General features: G+C 39.5%; 1 long non-coding RNA gene across 2 annotated transcripts in view; it reads right to left on the minus strand.

Moving 5' to 3' along the window:
- Positions 1-12697, minus strand: part of LOC129534721 (uncharacterized) — a 40147-nt gene extending 27450 nt beyond the window's left edge. For both annotated transcript variants that reach the window (XR_008681407.2, XR_010134712.1), the window contains exons 1-2: positions 12608-12697; positions 10782-10833 (exon numbers count right to left, since the gene is read on the minus strand). This is a non-coding gene — a long non-coding RNA (uncharacterized lncRNA). The remainder of the gene's footprint in view (positions 1-10781; positions 10834-12607) is intronic.
- Positions 12698-13065: the final 368 nt, after the last annotated feature.

Raw genomic sequence — 13065 nt, forward strand, 5'->3', positions numbered from 1 at the left:
AGAGATAATTCCCCTGCCTGATAGTCTTCAAACTGGAACATCGGCTCTTCCTGGTTCTACAGAAGCTTTTGGCCTTTGGACTCAAGCTAGACACTGGCTCTGCAGATTTTGGACTTGCCAGTCATCATAACTGCATGAACCAATTCCTTATAATAAATCACACACACACACACACGCACGTGTGCGTGCACACACACACACACACACATCCTGTTGATTCTGTTTCTTTGGAGAACCCTAACAAGTACACCTCCTTGCTACAAAGTGGGCTTCTTGGTTCAAAGCCATGTTATTCAGAATCTTATATGGTGGTAGTAGTGCCTGAGGCCATACAAGCAGAAAAGACAATCTCATATCGGTATTATTAATCGATTTCAGGTAAGATGAACCAATTCTCTTTCCTAGATGAAAGGGGTCCAGTGTAATCAATTTGCTATCAATAGCTAATAGTTCTCTTCAAAGCATGGTACTATATTGGGAATTCAGTGTTGGTCTCTGTTATTGGCAGGTTGGGCATTCAGCAGTAGCTACACACGCCTTGGGGAATATGCATCCATGCTGTTGGACATATGCATGGCCTCTGTGTCTGCCACCATAACTACTCTGTTCATGTGCTCTTTGTGTCAGCCCTGGGGTAGCCAGTGGCAGCCTGGCTTTGTCAGCCCGAGTACTCTGTCTACTTTGTTTTTAGTGTTTCCTCCATGTAGGATGCCCTGCAGTGGACATTATCATTCAATACACAGACCTTCACACTTGGTGCCCAATCCCATAAGTCTGTCTACTGGCCTCTTCTCCAGATTGCCTTGTCTCTACAGTCCTCTAATCTCTCTCCTGGGCCCTGACCCCTCAGGCAAGCCATTTGCCACTGCTCTTCAGTCCACACATATTCTTATCATGGGTCATTTTTCTTTCTACATAAAGTGGATGGCCAGGTGTACCACTCAAAGTTTTGCCCCTAGGTAGGATTTCCTTTCACCATGGTTTTAAGTGTCATATGAGTGAAGCTGTAGTGTAACAGCAGTTTATTGTCATCTTTCACAGAGATATTGAGCTGACCCATCTATGAACCAAACTGAAGCTTTATCCTCCTATTTTTTGTGGTCATAAAGAATCCTTTATGTGGACTGGGTGTGGTGGCTTACACCTGTAATCTCAGCACTCAGCATCACCTGAGGTCAGGAGTTCGAGATCAGCCTGGCCAACACAGTGAAACCCCATCTGTAGTAAAAATACAAAAATTAGCCGGGTGTGGTGGTGCATGCTTGTAATCCCAGCTACATGGGAGACTGAGGCAGGAGACTCAATTGAACCCAGGAGGCGAAGGTTACAGTGAGCAGAGATTGTGCCACTGCACTCCAGCCTGGGTGACACAGCGAGACTCAGTCTCAAAATAAAAAAAAAAAAAAAAGAAAAGGAAAGGAAAAGAAAAGAATCCTTTATGTGGCTAAAGCTCTATGTCAGCTGAGGAGAAAAAAGTGTGGGTGCAATACTGGTGAACTTTGGGGATCTGGGCTACCTCCTGGTGAGATACAAGCATGCTGTGTCCTCTGGCCCAGCTCATGCCTAATTCAGTAGGTACCACTTCTAACTTACAATTGCTTTCTCCTGGGCTTGCTTGATGTTACGATTTAGTGGGTCTGACAGTAGCCAACCCTGTACCCATAGCTGGTGGAATCAAGAACAGAGATTGCTTATTTTTTGTCAGCAAGACAAAATCAAGACTTTTGATTTTTTTTTTTAATGAGGGGAAGGAGATATTTTCTAAGAGAACAAGAGATTTTAGAGAGATCCATTGTATTCAGGAGCATAGGAGTTCATAAAAACTGAAAGTAAAGCAATGAAAATGAAGAATGAAGAAAGAATTGAGGAAAGCAGCCACTCTACAATTCAGGGTATTCAGGATGTGACTGCTTCCCTTTTAACATTGTGGGCAATTCAAATGAACCCCGTAAAACAAAGCTAATGAAAAGCTTTTAGGTTGCTAAGTAAGTTTTATTATTGCTGGTGTTCGTGTGGTATCTATCTATCTATCTATCTATCTATCTATCTATCTATCATCTAATCTATCTATATCTATTGTGTCAAGAAAGTTTACCAGCCTGGGTAACAGAGCAAGACTCCGTAAAAAAAATTTTTATTTTTTTGAGAGGGGGTCTCGCTTTATCACCCAGGCTGGAGTATAGTAGTGCGATCATGGCTTACTGCAGCCTCCACCTCCCAAGCTCAAGCAATTTTGAAAATTTTACTTCAATTTTTGCAGAGACAGGGTTTTGCTGTGTTGGTCTCAAACTCATCTAGGCTCAAGTGATCCGCCCACCTTGGCCTCCCAAAGTGCTGGAATTACAGGTATGAGCTATGCCACCTGGCCCATAAAATTTTTTAAAAAATTACCCAAGCATGATGATGTGCACCTGTAGTCCCAGCTATTCAAGAGGCTAAGGCAGGAAGATTGCTTGAGTCCAGGAGTTTGAGGCTGCAGTGAGCTATTATCACTACAGAATAAGATTCTGTCAGTCAATCAATCAATCAATCAATAGTTTAGAAGCCAGGAGTTCAAAGAAAAGAGAGAAAGTTGTGATTTCTGGTGTTGTAAGAGACCGTGATTTGCTAATCATGACTTGCTGCAGGATAAAGACAACCTTCTTCTCACCTGAAGAGATGGTCTTGGGAAAGAAAAAATGACATCTCTAGTTCTGTTAGCTGATGCCCATCCTCACATCCATATGCTTGAAACACGCAGAAAACTGGGCCTTTTTTTTCTGATTTACCATATTATTAAAGACAAGAATCCTTGCTTGTATCTTTGGCATCTCAAACTATATCAGTTTGATTCATGGAGAAATTAGTATAACGGTTCTCAGACTTCAGTGAACATATGAATCACCTAGGAGTATATTAAATTCCCGGAAACCACCTTCAGATGTTCTGATTCAGTGAATTTAATTTTGTCATTTTCAGCAGGAAAAGCACTTCAGGTCATTCTTCTAGAGATGCTTGGGAACAATACCTTGAAAAACATGAATCTAGTGGACCCATTTGAGGAGGTATCGGCCAAATGACGTTAATTCTTTGTGGAGTTCTTGGTCATTGTGATCACAGTGATAATAACTCTTAATGAAATGTATTCTGTGGTATATTTTAGTATCAGCATGCTTTTCAGGCAGTGGGAAATTTTCTCGTCCAATTGACATAAAGAGTAGATCCTATTGAATTTCCTTTTTCTCTGTTCACTAGATGAAAGACAGACATCAGCAGTGCAGAGAATTAATTGCAGACATTTGTAATGATTCAGATAATACTTAGATGTCTTGATTTGAACTTTGGTTTCTCATTTAGGCCTGCTGTCAACTCTAAAGCCATCGTACCACTCCATAGCTTGGACTGCCGAGCAACTAACCATGAAGTATGAAGAGAATCTCAAAGCAGGTTTTCTTGAAAAATGAAATGTGAACAAAAACTTATCTATTCCATTTAGTCACTTCTTATTGATAGAGAAGTTTCCATCTGAATATCTGAATTAAACATTCATTAATAGATCTTTTGAAGTACTATGTGTTTATTGCCTTTACTTCTGGAGAGTTTCTAATTAAACAAAATTCCCTTCCTTCATTTCTCTCCTTCAAGGGCTGTTTTTTTTGTTTTTTGTTTTTTGTTTTTTTTTTAACCTACAGTAGGTGCCATGAAATTTAGCAGTTGGTAGTGCATTTCTTTGCTCTCTAGATATCAAATAAGAAAAAGCATTGAAAGTGATACAGGAGGAGAGAACGGTGTGGTCCCTGGCTAGGACTCCAACCTGGGCCTGTGCCCACGGATGTAGGTGAGGACAGGCATTTTTATTTTCCTGCCCAAATGTTGCATCTCCCAAGACCACTGTGGCCTGCCATGCCCCTATCCTGTGCCTATAAAAATCCTGAGACCCTAGCAGGCAGACACACTTTGAGAGGAGCGCAACAGGGGAGGAACACACGGGTGGCTGGATGCCGAGAGGAATGCACTGACAGGCACCAGCAGGTCTGCAGGCCATCGACCTGGCAGAAGAGGCAGAGTTTGGCTGGGACGGTTGGAGGAGAACTCAGGCCGCTCAGTGTCCTGACTCCAGAGGAAAACCTTCCCGCTCCATCCCCCTCTGGCTTCCCCCATCTGCTCAGAAATACTTCCACTCAATAAAACCTTGTACTCATTTTCCAAGCTGAGGTGTGATTTGATTCTTCCAGTACACCAAGGCAAGAGCCCGGGATACAGAAAGCCCTCTGTCTTTGTGACAAGGTAGAGGGTCTAATTGAGCTGGTTAACAAAAAGCCACCTATAGATGGCAAACCTAAAAGAGCACACAGTAGCACATGCTCACTGGGACTTCAGGAGCTGTAAACATCCACCCCTAGACACTGCCCTGGGGTTGGAACCCCACAAGCTGGCGTCTATATGGCTCCCCTAGAGGTTTGAACAGCGGGGCACTGAAGAAGCGAGCCATTCCCCCTGTCACACGCCCTGTGAGGGGGACAAGGGAACCTTTCCCATTTCAAAAGCACTTCAAAAAGTTAAAGCAGTATGCTCCTATAAAATGACCACGATCACATAGGGATGACTAAATGATTGTCCCATTGCTACAGTATGGGTTACTGAGAAATAAGTGTCTATCTTCTACTCTTGGTTCCCAGCCTATGCAAATAGAAGGAGCTTATTGACTTAGCAATATTTGATCACCATATGTAAATTTATTTATTTTTTGGTCCTGTCTCATGAATCTTACAAAATCAGTTCCTACTACTATCATCTATTGTTCAAACACATCTGAACATGGCTGTAAAATAATTGGATGCTCTAAGATCAGGAAACTGTGAAACCTGGCCTCTCTTCCTTTTTTCCTTTTCCCCTTATAGAAATTGTATTTGACCCTGAGTACCCTTTTCTGATAAGCCTGAGTATGACTCCAAAATCCTTCTTAACACATACATCAGGATTTTCTGCCAGTCAGCTAGGGTTTCCTACCAATCAATCAGGACTCAGAGTGACATCTTTACCATCCTTCTCCTAGATACCAATTTCAGGTTATAGGTTCATCTGGACTTCTGGGAAAGAAACTAGTTATGGCATCATAAAACCTGGGCATCTAGTCCTGACACTGCCATAAACAAGCTGTATTACCCCAGGCAAGTAAGTTAATATATTGGAACCTCCATTTTCTCATCCACCATGTAAGATATTTGAACCAGATGCTCTCTGAGGCACCTACTGCCAGTTGTGAGTATTTGTGATTTGGTAAATGGAAGCCAGACAATCACAACCTGGTTGGGCTCTTCGTAGTCATAAGAATCCAATAAAATATACTTCTTTTCCATTTGTCTACCAGAAAAAGATCATTTATGTCTAACATAACTGCTAGATGTTTGTCATGAGCTTGTGTTTGCAAATTCTTGATGGTTCTTTAATTTTTATAGTCCTCTGTGAGGAGAGCAGTCACACTGCTTATAATGGAGGTAACTAAGCCTTGGGTGCATACAGTATTTGGGAACAGTCTATGGTATAACTCAATTTTACAATAACCATTTCTGGGTCCCTCTGGAATGGCACTTTGAGGTAATAAATGTATCTATTCCTTAATTCTACTATGATAGCCATGCTCTAGCTCTCAAGCAAAAACTTGATGCCATATCCCACTTCGAGAGGCTTTGGACAGTGATGTTATATGTCTGAATCATCAGGCTCCTACTATAGTAATAGGCCAATCAACCCATGATGCTGTGGTTATCAAAACCCCAGAAAGTTAGTTTTTCCGCTGTGTCTTGCTCTAGCCTTGAGCTCCAGGATGAGCTCCACAGTCCCATTAGGATCAGAGCCCAAAAGCCACCTGTGCCTCCTGGCGATTTCATCATCACCCCAAACAGATCTGCTGGTTACTATGAGCAGTATGCAATAGGGGGTGGGAGCATATGCAGTAGGGGGTGGGAAAACACTGTGTTAACTGTAAAGCAAAAGAATGGTGTTCTCTGAGAGAAGAGGAACACCCGGTAAACATGGCTGAAAATGACTTATGTCATGAAGACACATTCTGAGCAGTCAAATAGAAAGAAATGCAAATATTCCAAGATGTTTTGTAACTTCTTGATGAAAGTGCAAGTAGAAACACAAACTGTTTTTTTAAATCTATGATCAGTGTTCCCACCAACACTTAGGAAGATGGACTCATCTGAAGAAGCATCATTGTGTGCACATATTTTCTTTCTGCCGCTGTTTACCTTCCCCTCCCATCATCATCTCCATCTCCTCCTCCTCCTCCTGATGGACTCATCTGAAGAAGCATCTGAAGAAAACATGAGTGCACATGTTTTCTTTCTGCTGCTGTTTACCTTCCACTCCCATCTCCTCCTCCTCCTCCTCCTTTCTCTCTCTCTCTCTCTCACACACATACACGCACACATACACACACACACATACACATACTCCCCTCTATAACAACTTAAAGATTTTAAGTACAGGATGTTATCTCTGAGGACTTGAGCTTGGATCCAGTTGTTTTCTATAGTTTTCCAAAATGTTTCTTATCCTGGTGTTTTTCCAATCTTAGAACAAAAAGAAAATCTATGACTCACTGCAAGGTCAACAAATACTCAACATGACAGAGCTCTTTTTCTCTCTGTGCAGATTTCACTTTTGTGCTTGCAACCTTGTTGTTTGTGGATAGAAATCCTATTTATTTTGTATTTTACTGGAGATTTATTTATCCATATGTTAAGTAGGTGTCAACAGTATACAAATCTTATCAGAGGCCTCACAATATACCTGGAAATTGTGTGGCCTCTGAGAATTTGCACAGTGTCCTCTGAAGTGTGACAAGAGTATTAAAGGGTATTAGTTCTGCAGAAATCTAACACTGTTAAAAAAAAAAAGAGGGAAATATGAGGACAGGCAGAAACATTTTTCCTGTAAAATAGTTTTTAAGGTCCCAATTTCTTTCTAGTCTATATATTTAAAATTTAAACTACCTGAACTTTCCAAAAATAAATTCACATAAAGTATAATTTCATGGATGAAGGAGTTAAGTGCCCAATAGAAGCTGCCCCTATGATTTCTTTTGTTAATGAACATGGCTTGTCATGATGACAGGTTATTATAATCATGAAAAATAGTAGATTTATAAGATATCTGTGAACGTTTTCTTTGGTTTAAGGTGAAATCAAAGTCTTCTGTGAAGTTCACAAAATGGACATCAGGAAAAATCACTAGTACCTAGATGCCCTTCATCAATATTTATTCTTGAATAGAAGTTAAACATTTTAAAATGGAAAGCAATATATCTTCTATCTTATTCTTAAACCCAAAGGGGAAACAGCTAGGAGAGGTGTTCAAATCACTATTCAAAATCAGAAAGGGTCTGAAGACCTGCCGTGCCAGGCTAATCTTTTTATTGCTGGAAATTAAGGAGAGACTGGGGAAATCTGGGTTTGACACCTGGTAGTATGTGTTATTCAGTGCTCTGGGCAGCAGCTATGTACGAACCATTATAGAAGAATGCTAGTATTTCAATAATGAGTAAGGCCATGTTTACTGGGCACAATATGGGAGAGAAGTGGTCATAGCATCAATAACAACATTCTTCATTCGTCCCTCTTGGGAGTAAAGCAAAATGTAGAGATTGTGCAAGGGTGAAGCTTCTCATTCCCAGTCCTCAGCATTTTGTTTTCTCCTTGAAACTCCTGAGAGTGGAGGGCCTGGAAGATGTTCCTGGCTCGGTAGGTTTATGAGAAGGTGCTGATCTTGGAGCTGCTTTCTACGGGTTGTGCTGGTGCTCTGCCCACTGCAGGTCCTGGGAACACTGAGTTAATGGCAGCCAATTCTGATGATGATAAATGATCACAGCACTTGGCCTTCAAGAAGAGACCAGAGCAACCAAACAGAAATGCATGTGTCTGAGCAGTTAGACTAATTCAGTTACAACTGCTGCCACTTTTGGTTTGCAAAAGGAGCTAAGAAATGTTATAGGCAAGCTAGAACTTGAACGGAAATGTTGATCTGGTTTCCTCATTCATAGGAAGAGCATCATGCAACTGAAGGACATTTCTCCATTATAACTAAACCAGGTGGATAATAACATCTATTTTTCAGTTTACAGACACATGTTGTTTTCACAATGCAACAAGTTAGATATTATTTAACAGTTAACCAAGTAGAACGTGGATGCAGACAAGCCTGGTGGTCATTGAGTTATTCAGGGCTTCTATTCATTCTAAGATGATTTTTGCTATACATGCTACTAGTATTCATTTTTCAGAGATCATACTCAACCTTTCTTTTTTTCCGATTTGATGGTTTGTGGTGTTACAAAATAAAAAATAGTGGTACCTTACCATTTGTAATTTTAAAAATTTGTATGAAAGATTATTAAGTACAAATTACTTATAATTTGAGGGAAAGAGGGTTATCTTTGAGCTGGAGAGAAGAGAATATCTTTCAAGGAAAAGCTAAGTACCATTTATGTAGGAAAGTAATTTATATAGAAAAGATATCAACAATCATGTTTGGAGGGCATGGTAGATATATCCAAAACAATTTGTTTATTCTCTATCATCTGAAGAAATATTAACTAAAGTCCTTGGCTATTCTTTGATTATACTGAATGAAATAGCAGCTGCATTTGACCAGGAGTTAAGTATTTCAGACAGCATTATCTAAGTTTTTAAAGCATGAGCTGAATAGTAGTGAATGAAGATGAATTTACTAAAAGTTTCTCTCCTAGGCAGGATAGAACTTGCTTGTTAGGCAGAAAAATTGTAGCAAATAGTAACAAATTGAAGAACACAGCTCTAGGGATTAAGGCAGTCAACAAAGAGATGGGTCTCTGTTCTCGCTGACTTTTCTCTTAGGTTGTCACTTGCAGCTAGCTCTGTGCTGAACTGGACCAGACGATGCCTGTAGGGATGGAACCAAGTCATCCTGCTTAGAAAACCATTCTCAGAGGTGGCTACATCTCTGCTCTCATAGTGGTTTTTAGTCCACCATCCTTGACCACACTAGGTCTTGTTGCTGCACGGCTTGTTTGCTGAACAGAGTATTTCATACACAACAATGTGTGGTGCTCTCTGGCCCCATCACAAAGTTGCCTTATATGCCTAGATGTCAACTGGAATCAGAAAGTCAGAAAAGACATCTTGAACAGGCTCTGTCTAGCACAGGAATTCTCAGGAGGCATGAAAGGGCACACTCATGCTTATTTTTCTGCAACAGGGTTCTGGCTAATATACTCATCCATTATTTTCTTTTTCTGTGCACAGAATGAGGAGATACCTTTTTATTTGGTAAAGTCTATAATATTGAAAAGTTGTCACAGAGCATGGGCCCATCTGACAGTGAATCAATGGTGATTATGAAAGCACCTTAGCCATCTTATCTGACTATATGGTTAGGAATAAGAACATTTGATTCCTTGACCAGAAATTACCACCAACTCCAAAAATAGATATAAAGGATACACAGTTCTCCTAACAAGCAAAACATAGGTCTCTTGATTCTTCTTCTGATTTTTCATTCAGCTTCACAGTGATTTTAATTCCTTCAGAGCACTGACCAATTACTTCAGAGCCCTGACCAAGTGATTTTAATTCCTTTAGAGCACTGACCAAGACAGCCAAACACTTAGAAGAAAACATAACTAAATGACAGGCCGTGAAAATAATAAGACATTTTTGAGAGATGTGGCAAAAACTAAAATGTAATAAAAGTGTCTGAAGAAGCAGAGCCTAGTAATTAAATGCAAAATGAGTGAAGCAAAAGCAAAAAGAGACTTTGGGTCATCGTTTCTAACTTAAGAATGATGGATAACCAGTCACCCACCAGTAGTAGGCTGGTTGTTCACCCCCAAATCCGCCCCCCACCCCAACACCACTACCCATATCCTAAAACCTGGAGCCTGTGAATATTACTTTATTGGCCAAAAAGGACTTTGAAGATGTGGCAAAGGATCCTGAAATAGGAAGATTATCCTGCATTATCCTGGTGAGCCCTAAATGCAGTCATACGTGTCTTATAAAAGGGATGCAAATGCCAGAGAAGAGGAGAAAGCGATATGACTATGGAGGAGGAGATGGGAATGATACGACCACAAGTCAAGGAATGCCAGCAGCCACCAGAATCTGTTAGACACAAGGGACAGATTCTGGCCGAGAGCCTCCAGAGGGTGCTGCCAACACCTTGATTTCAGCTGCCAAATACTGATTTTGAGTTTCTGGCCTCCAGAACTGTGGGAGAAAAAACTTCTATTGTTTTAAGGCACCAAGTTTTGATAATTTGGTATAGCAATCTCAGGAAACTAATGGTTTCCTTATACAAACCATTCTTTTTCCTTTATAGAAACCAAACCATTTCCTTTCATTCTGTTATCTGTTACACCATCAGTGAATCAGCCAAAATAGGCAATAGGCACTACAGATAACACAGTCAGCAGGCATTTTTTTTCCTGGTTTATGATAATCTTCATAAAAGACCTGCCAGACACCACTCAAGAAATTTCCAAATGGCTTTCAATCTTTTGGTCTGTGTTCCTTCTGGGTTTTTTTTTTTCAGAGTATTAACTTCATTTAGCAGTTACAGCTGTTGACCTGAAAGTCCTTATCAGCAGCATAGCAGATGAGTGAGAACAAGAGTTATGGGTCCTGAATCCATAGGGAGGCCAAATTAAACACAACTAGAAAAATGCCTCCACTGTGAGTAAAGACAACATATCTTCTTTCACATGTTGTACTAAGGATCAGGAGAGCTGAAATCTCATGTTGATTTCTAATGATTACCTTTGTCTTCTTGAGCAAATGACTTAGTTTCTCTAGGTCTTAGGGTCCTCATCTGTAAAATGAATCAATAAGATACACTGTGAAATTCCTTGAACCCTTAACATTCTATGAATTTATCCAGCCCTGAGTTGAAATTAAAATTTATAACAAGCTCAGCTTTATGGACAGAGTTTGTGGTCACCTCTATGGGTATCAGACATCTCATCATCCTAATTACAAATACCAGAAATTTCACCCATAGAAATGACAGAGAGAGAAAGAAAGAGAATATATATATATATATATATATATATATATATATATATATATATATATATTCTTCTGTTCATTTAAAAACTTCTGGGTAAAATGACGTAACACATTAGAGTAAATTAACTTATCAATCTTTACTATAGATGTTTTCATTCTGTTATTGTTATAGACACATTACACTAGAACTATTAGCTTATATGTCTGTCTATCCCACTAAACAACAATCTTTGTGAGAGAAGGGACTAGATCTTATATACCACTGAATCCTCATGACCAAGTACTTAAATGCTGGTACAAAGCAAGTGCTTGGTAAATATTTGTTGTGTAGATGCATGGCCAGCTGGGTGACTTCTCTCCCATGATAGGATATCAGAAGAGAAGTGGGCAGTAGAATGGCTGAGAAGGTCCCAGGAAGGGGAGCACAAAAACCAAAAACCAAAAACATCATCTACATCTCTTAGCTGTGATGGACAGTACAGTTCCCAAATCACCTATCCCAGACTTTTCTCATAGCTTAAAACCTTTATCATGTTTCCTTGGAGAGAAAATTGGGTGCTCTTAATCAGAGGTTTGGTTTCTTTTTAAAACATTCTTTATCTCTCTGAAGCACCATTAGACTGTTAATTGAAATAAAACAGACTGAATTTGTAACTGGGACTTGTGAAGTGGTAATTAGAAACATACGCTATATTGCATTTGAATGCTTTCCTTATTATTAGCATGTCTATTGATTCTTTTTAAACCACTCCGTTCAGTTGAATTTCAGTAGATGAATTTCAGGTATTTTTCCATTGAAAATGACAGTGAAGAAAATTGCCAAGCAATGAGACATTAAGCAAAGAAATGAGCATTTGGCTGGGCTATTTTTCATGATGTTTGCTATTTTTAAAATAATTAATCTAGCTTGTAAGGAAAAAACTATGGTGAGCTATGCCCCACTCTACCTGCAAAATTAGTCTAAAAACACAATGTTATCAAGAGTGGGACTGAACTTGATTTGTAATAGATTACTCTTTAACACTTATGGCTTAAAAAAATCAGAGAGTTCTTAATTTATAGCATATTTAGGAAAGGGTGCTGATACTAAATTAAAAATATTCCACTCAGTTAGGTGACTCTGTGTTTAAAATCTCTTCTGTTACTAGGAACCAAGAGATTTACAATGTTTTGTTTCTTTTTAGGCTGACTTGGGTACTACTATTGAGAGATATGGGACCTTTTTCCACATCCTTCTCAGACAAGCCATTCAAATCACTACAGTTATACTGTAAGGTACTTTCTATTACACTCTGGTACATTGTTATCTATAAAATATATACTCAAATAAATGAGTTACAAATACTCATCTTCATTACATAATTAAACTGGACATACTTTAGCTAATAAATAAGATTTCTCTTCAAAAACTAACTTTCTATCTCTGTTAAATCTAATCCCTGAGAAAGTTGGACCCTTAGCAACTGGTCTGTGGGTGCAAATAAGATCAAATCTAAACTACTCCTTCCTCCTCAGTCCCTGGCCCCCTTTTCCTTGTATTAGATGTCTTCGTTCACTGCCCAGAACTTCTGTTTTACCTCTAGTCTCCATGTGCCTCTTCCTGAATCATCTTCATAGTTCTCTGCTCTTCACCCTTCAATTGCTTTCTCTCTCCTTGCCTGTTTCTTAGGAAATGACATCACTCTGGCTTCACCAACCACAAACGAGAGTGTGTCTGATTAGTAGCAGACACTAGAGTAGTCTGCTACTAGTTAAGATCTGGCTCATTATGAAATGATTATTCCACAAGATCTATATCAATAGTGAAAATAATACACTTTTAAAACCCTTATCATTGGGCTGAGTTTTTGAACATCAGCCAGCTTTAGCAGAATGTGAACATAGCTGCATGCAGAGTTAGATGAAGAGTGGCATGTAGTTCCTGAGTTCTCTTTATCCAAGTCACCATTTTTGGATGAGGTCTCAAAAGAATTGGGAGATCCTGGACAAAGTTCCCTACGGAACTGAGATTCTCTGAGGAGAGTTCTCATAATCA

This window comes from Gorilla gorilla, chromosome 6, assembly GCF_029281585.2.
Source record: "Gorilla gorilla gorilla isolate KB3781 chromosome 6, NHGRI_mGorGor1-v2.1_pri, whole genome shotgun sequence".
NCBI lineage: Eukaryota > Metazoa > Chordata > Mammalia > Primates > Hominidae > Gorilla > Gorilla gorilla.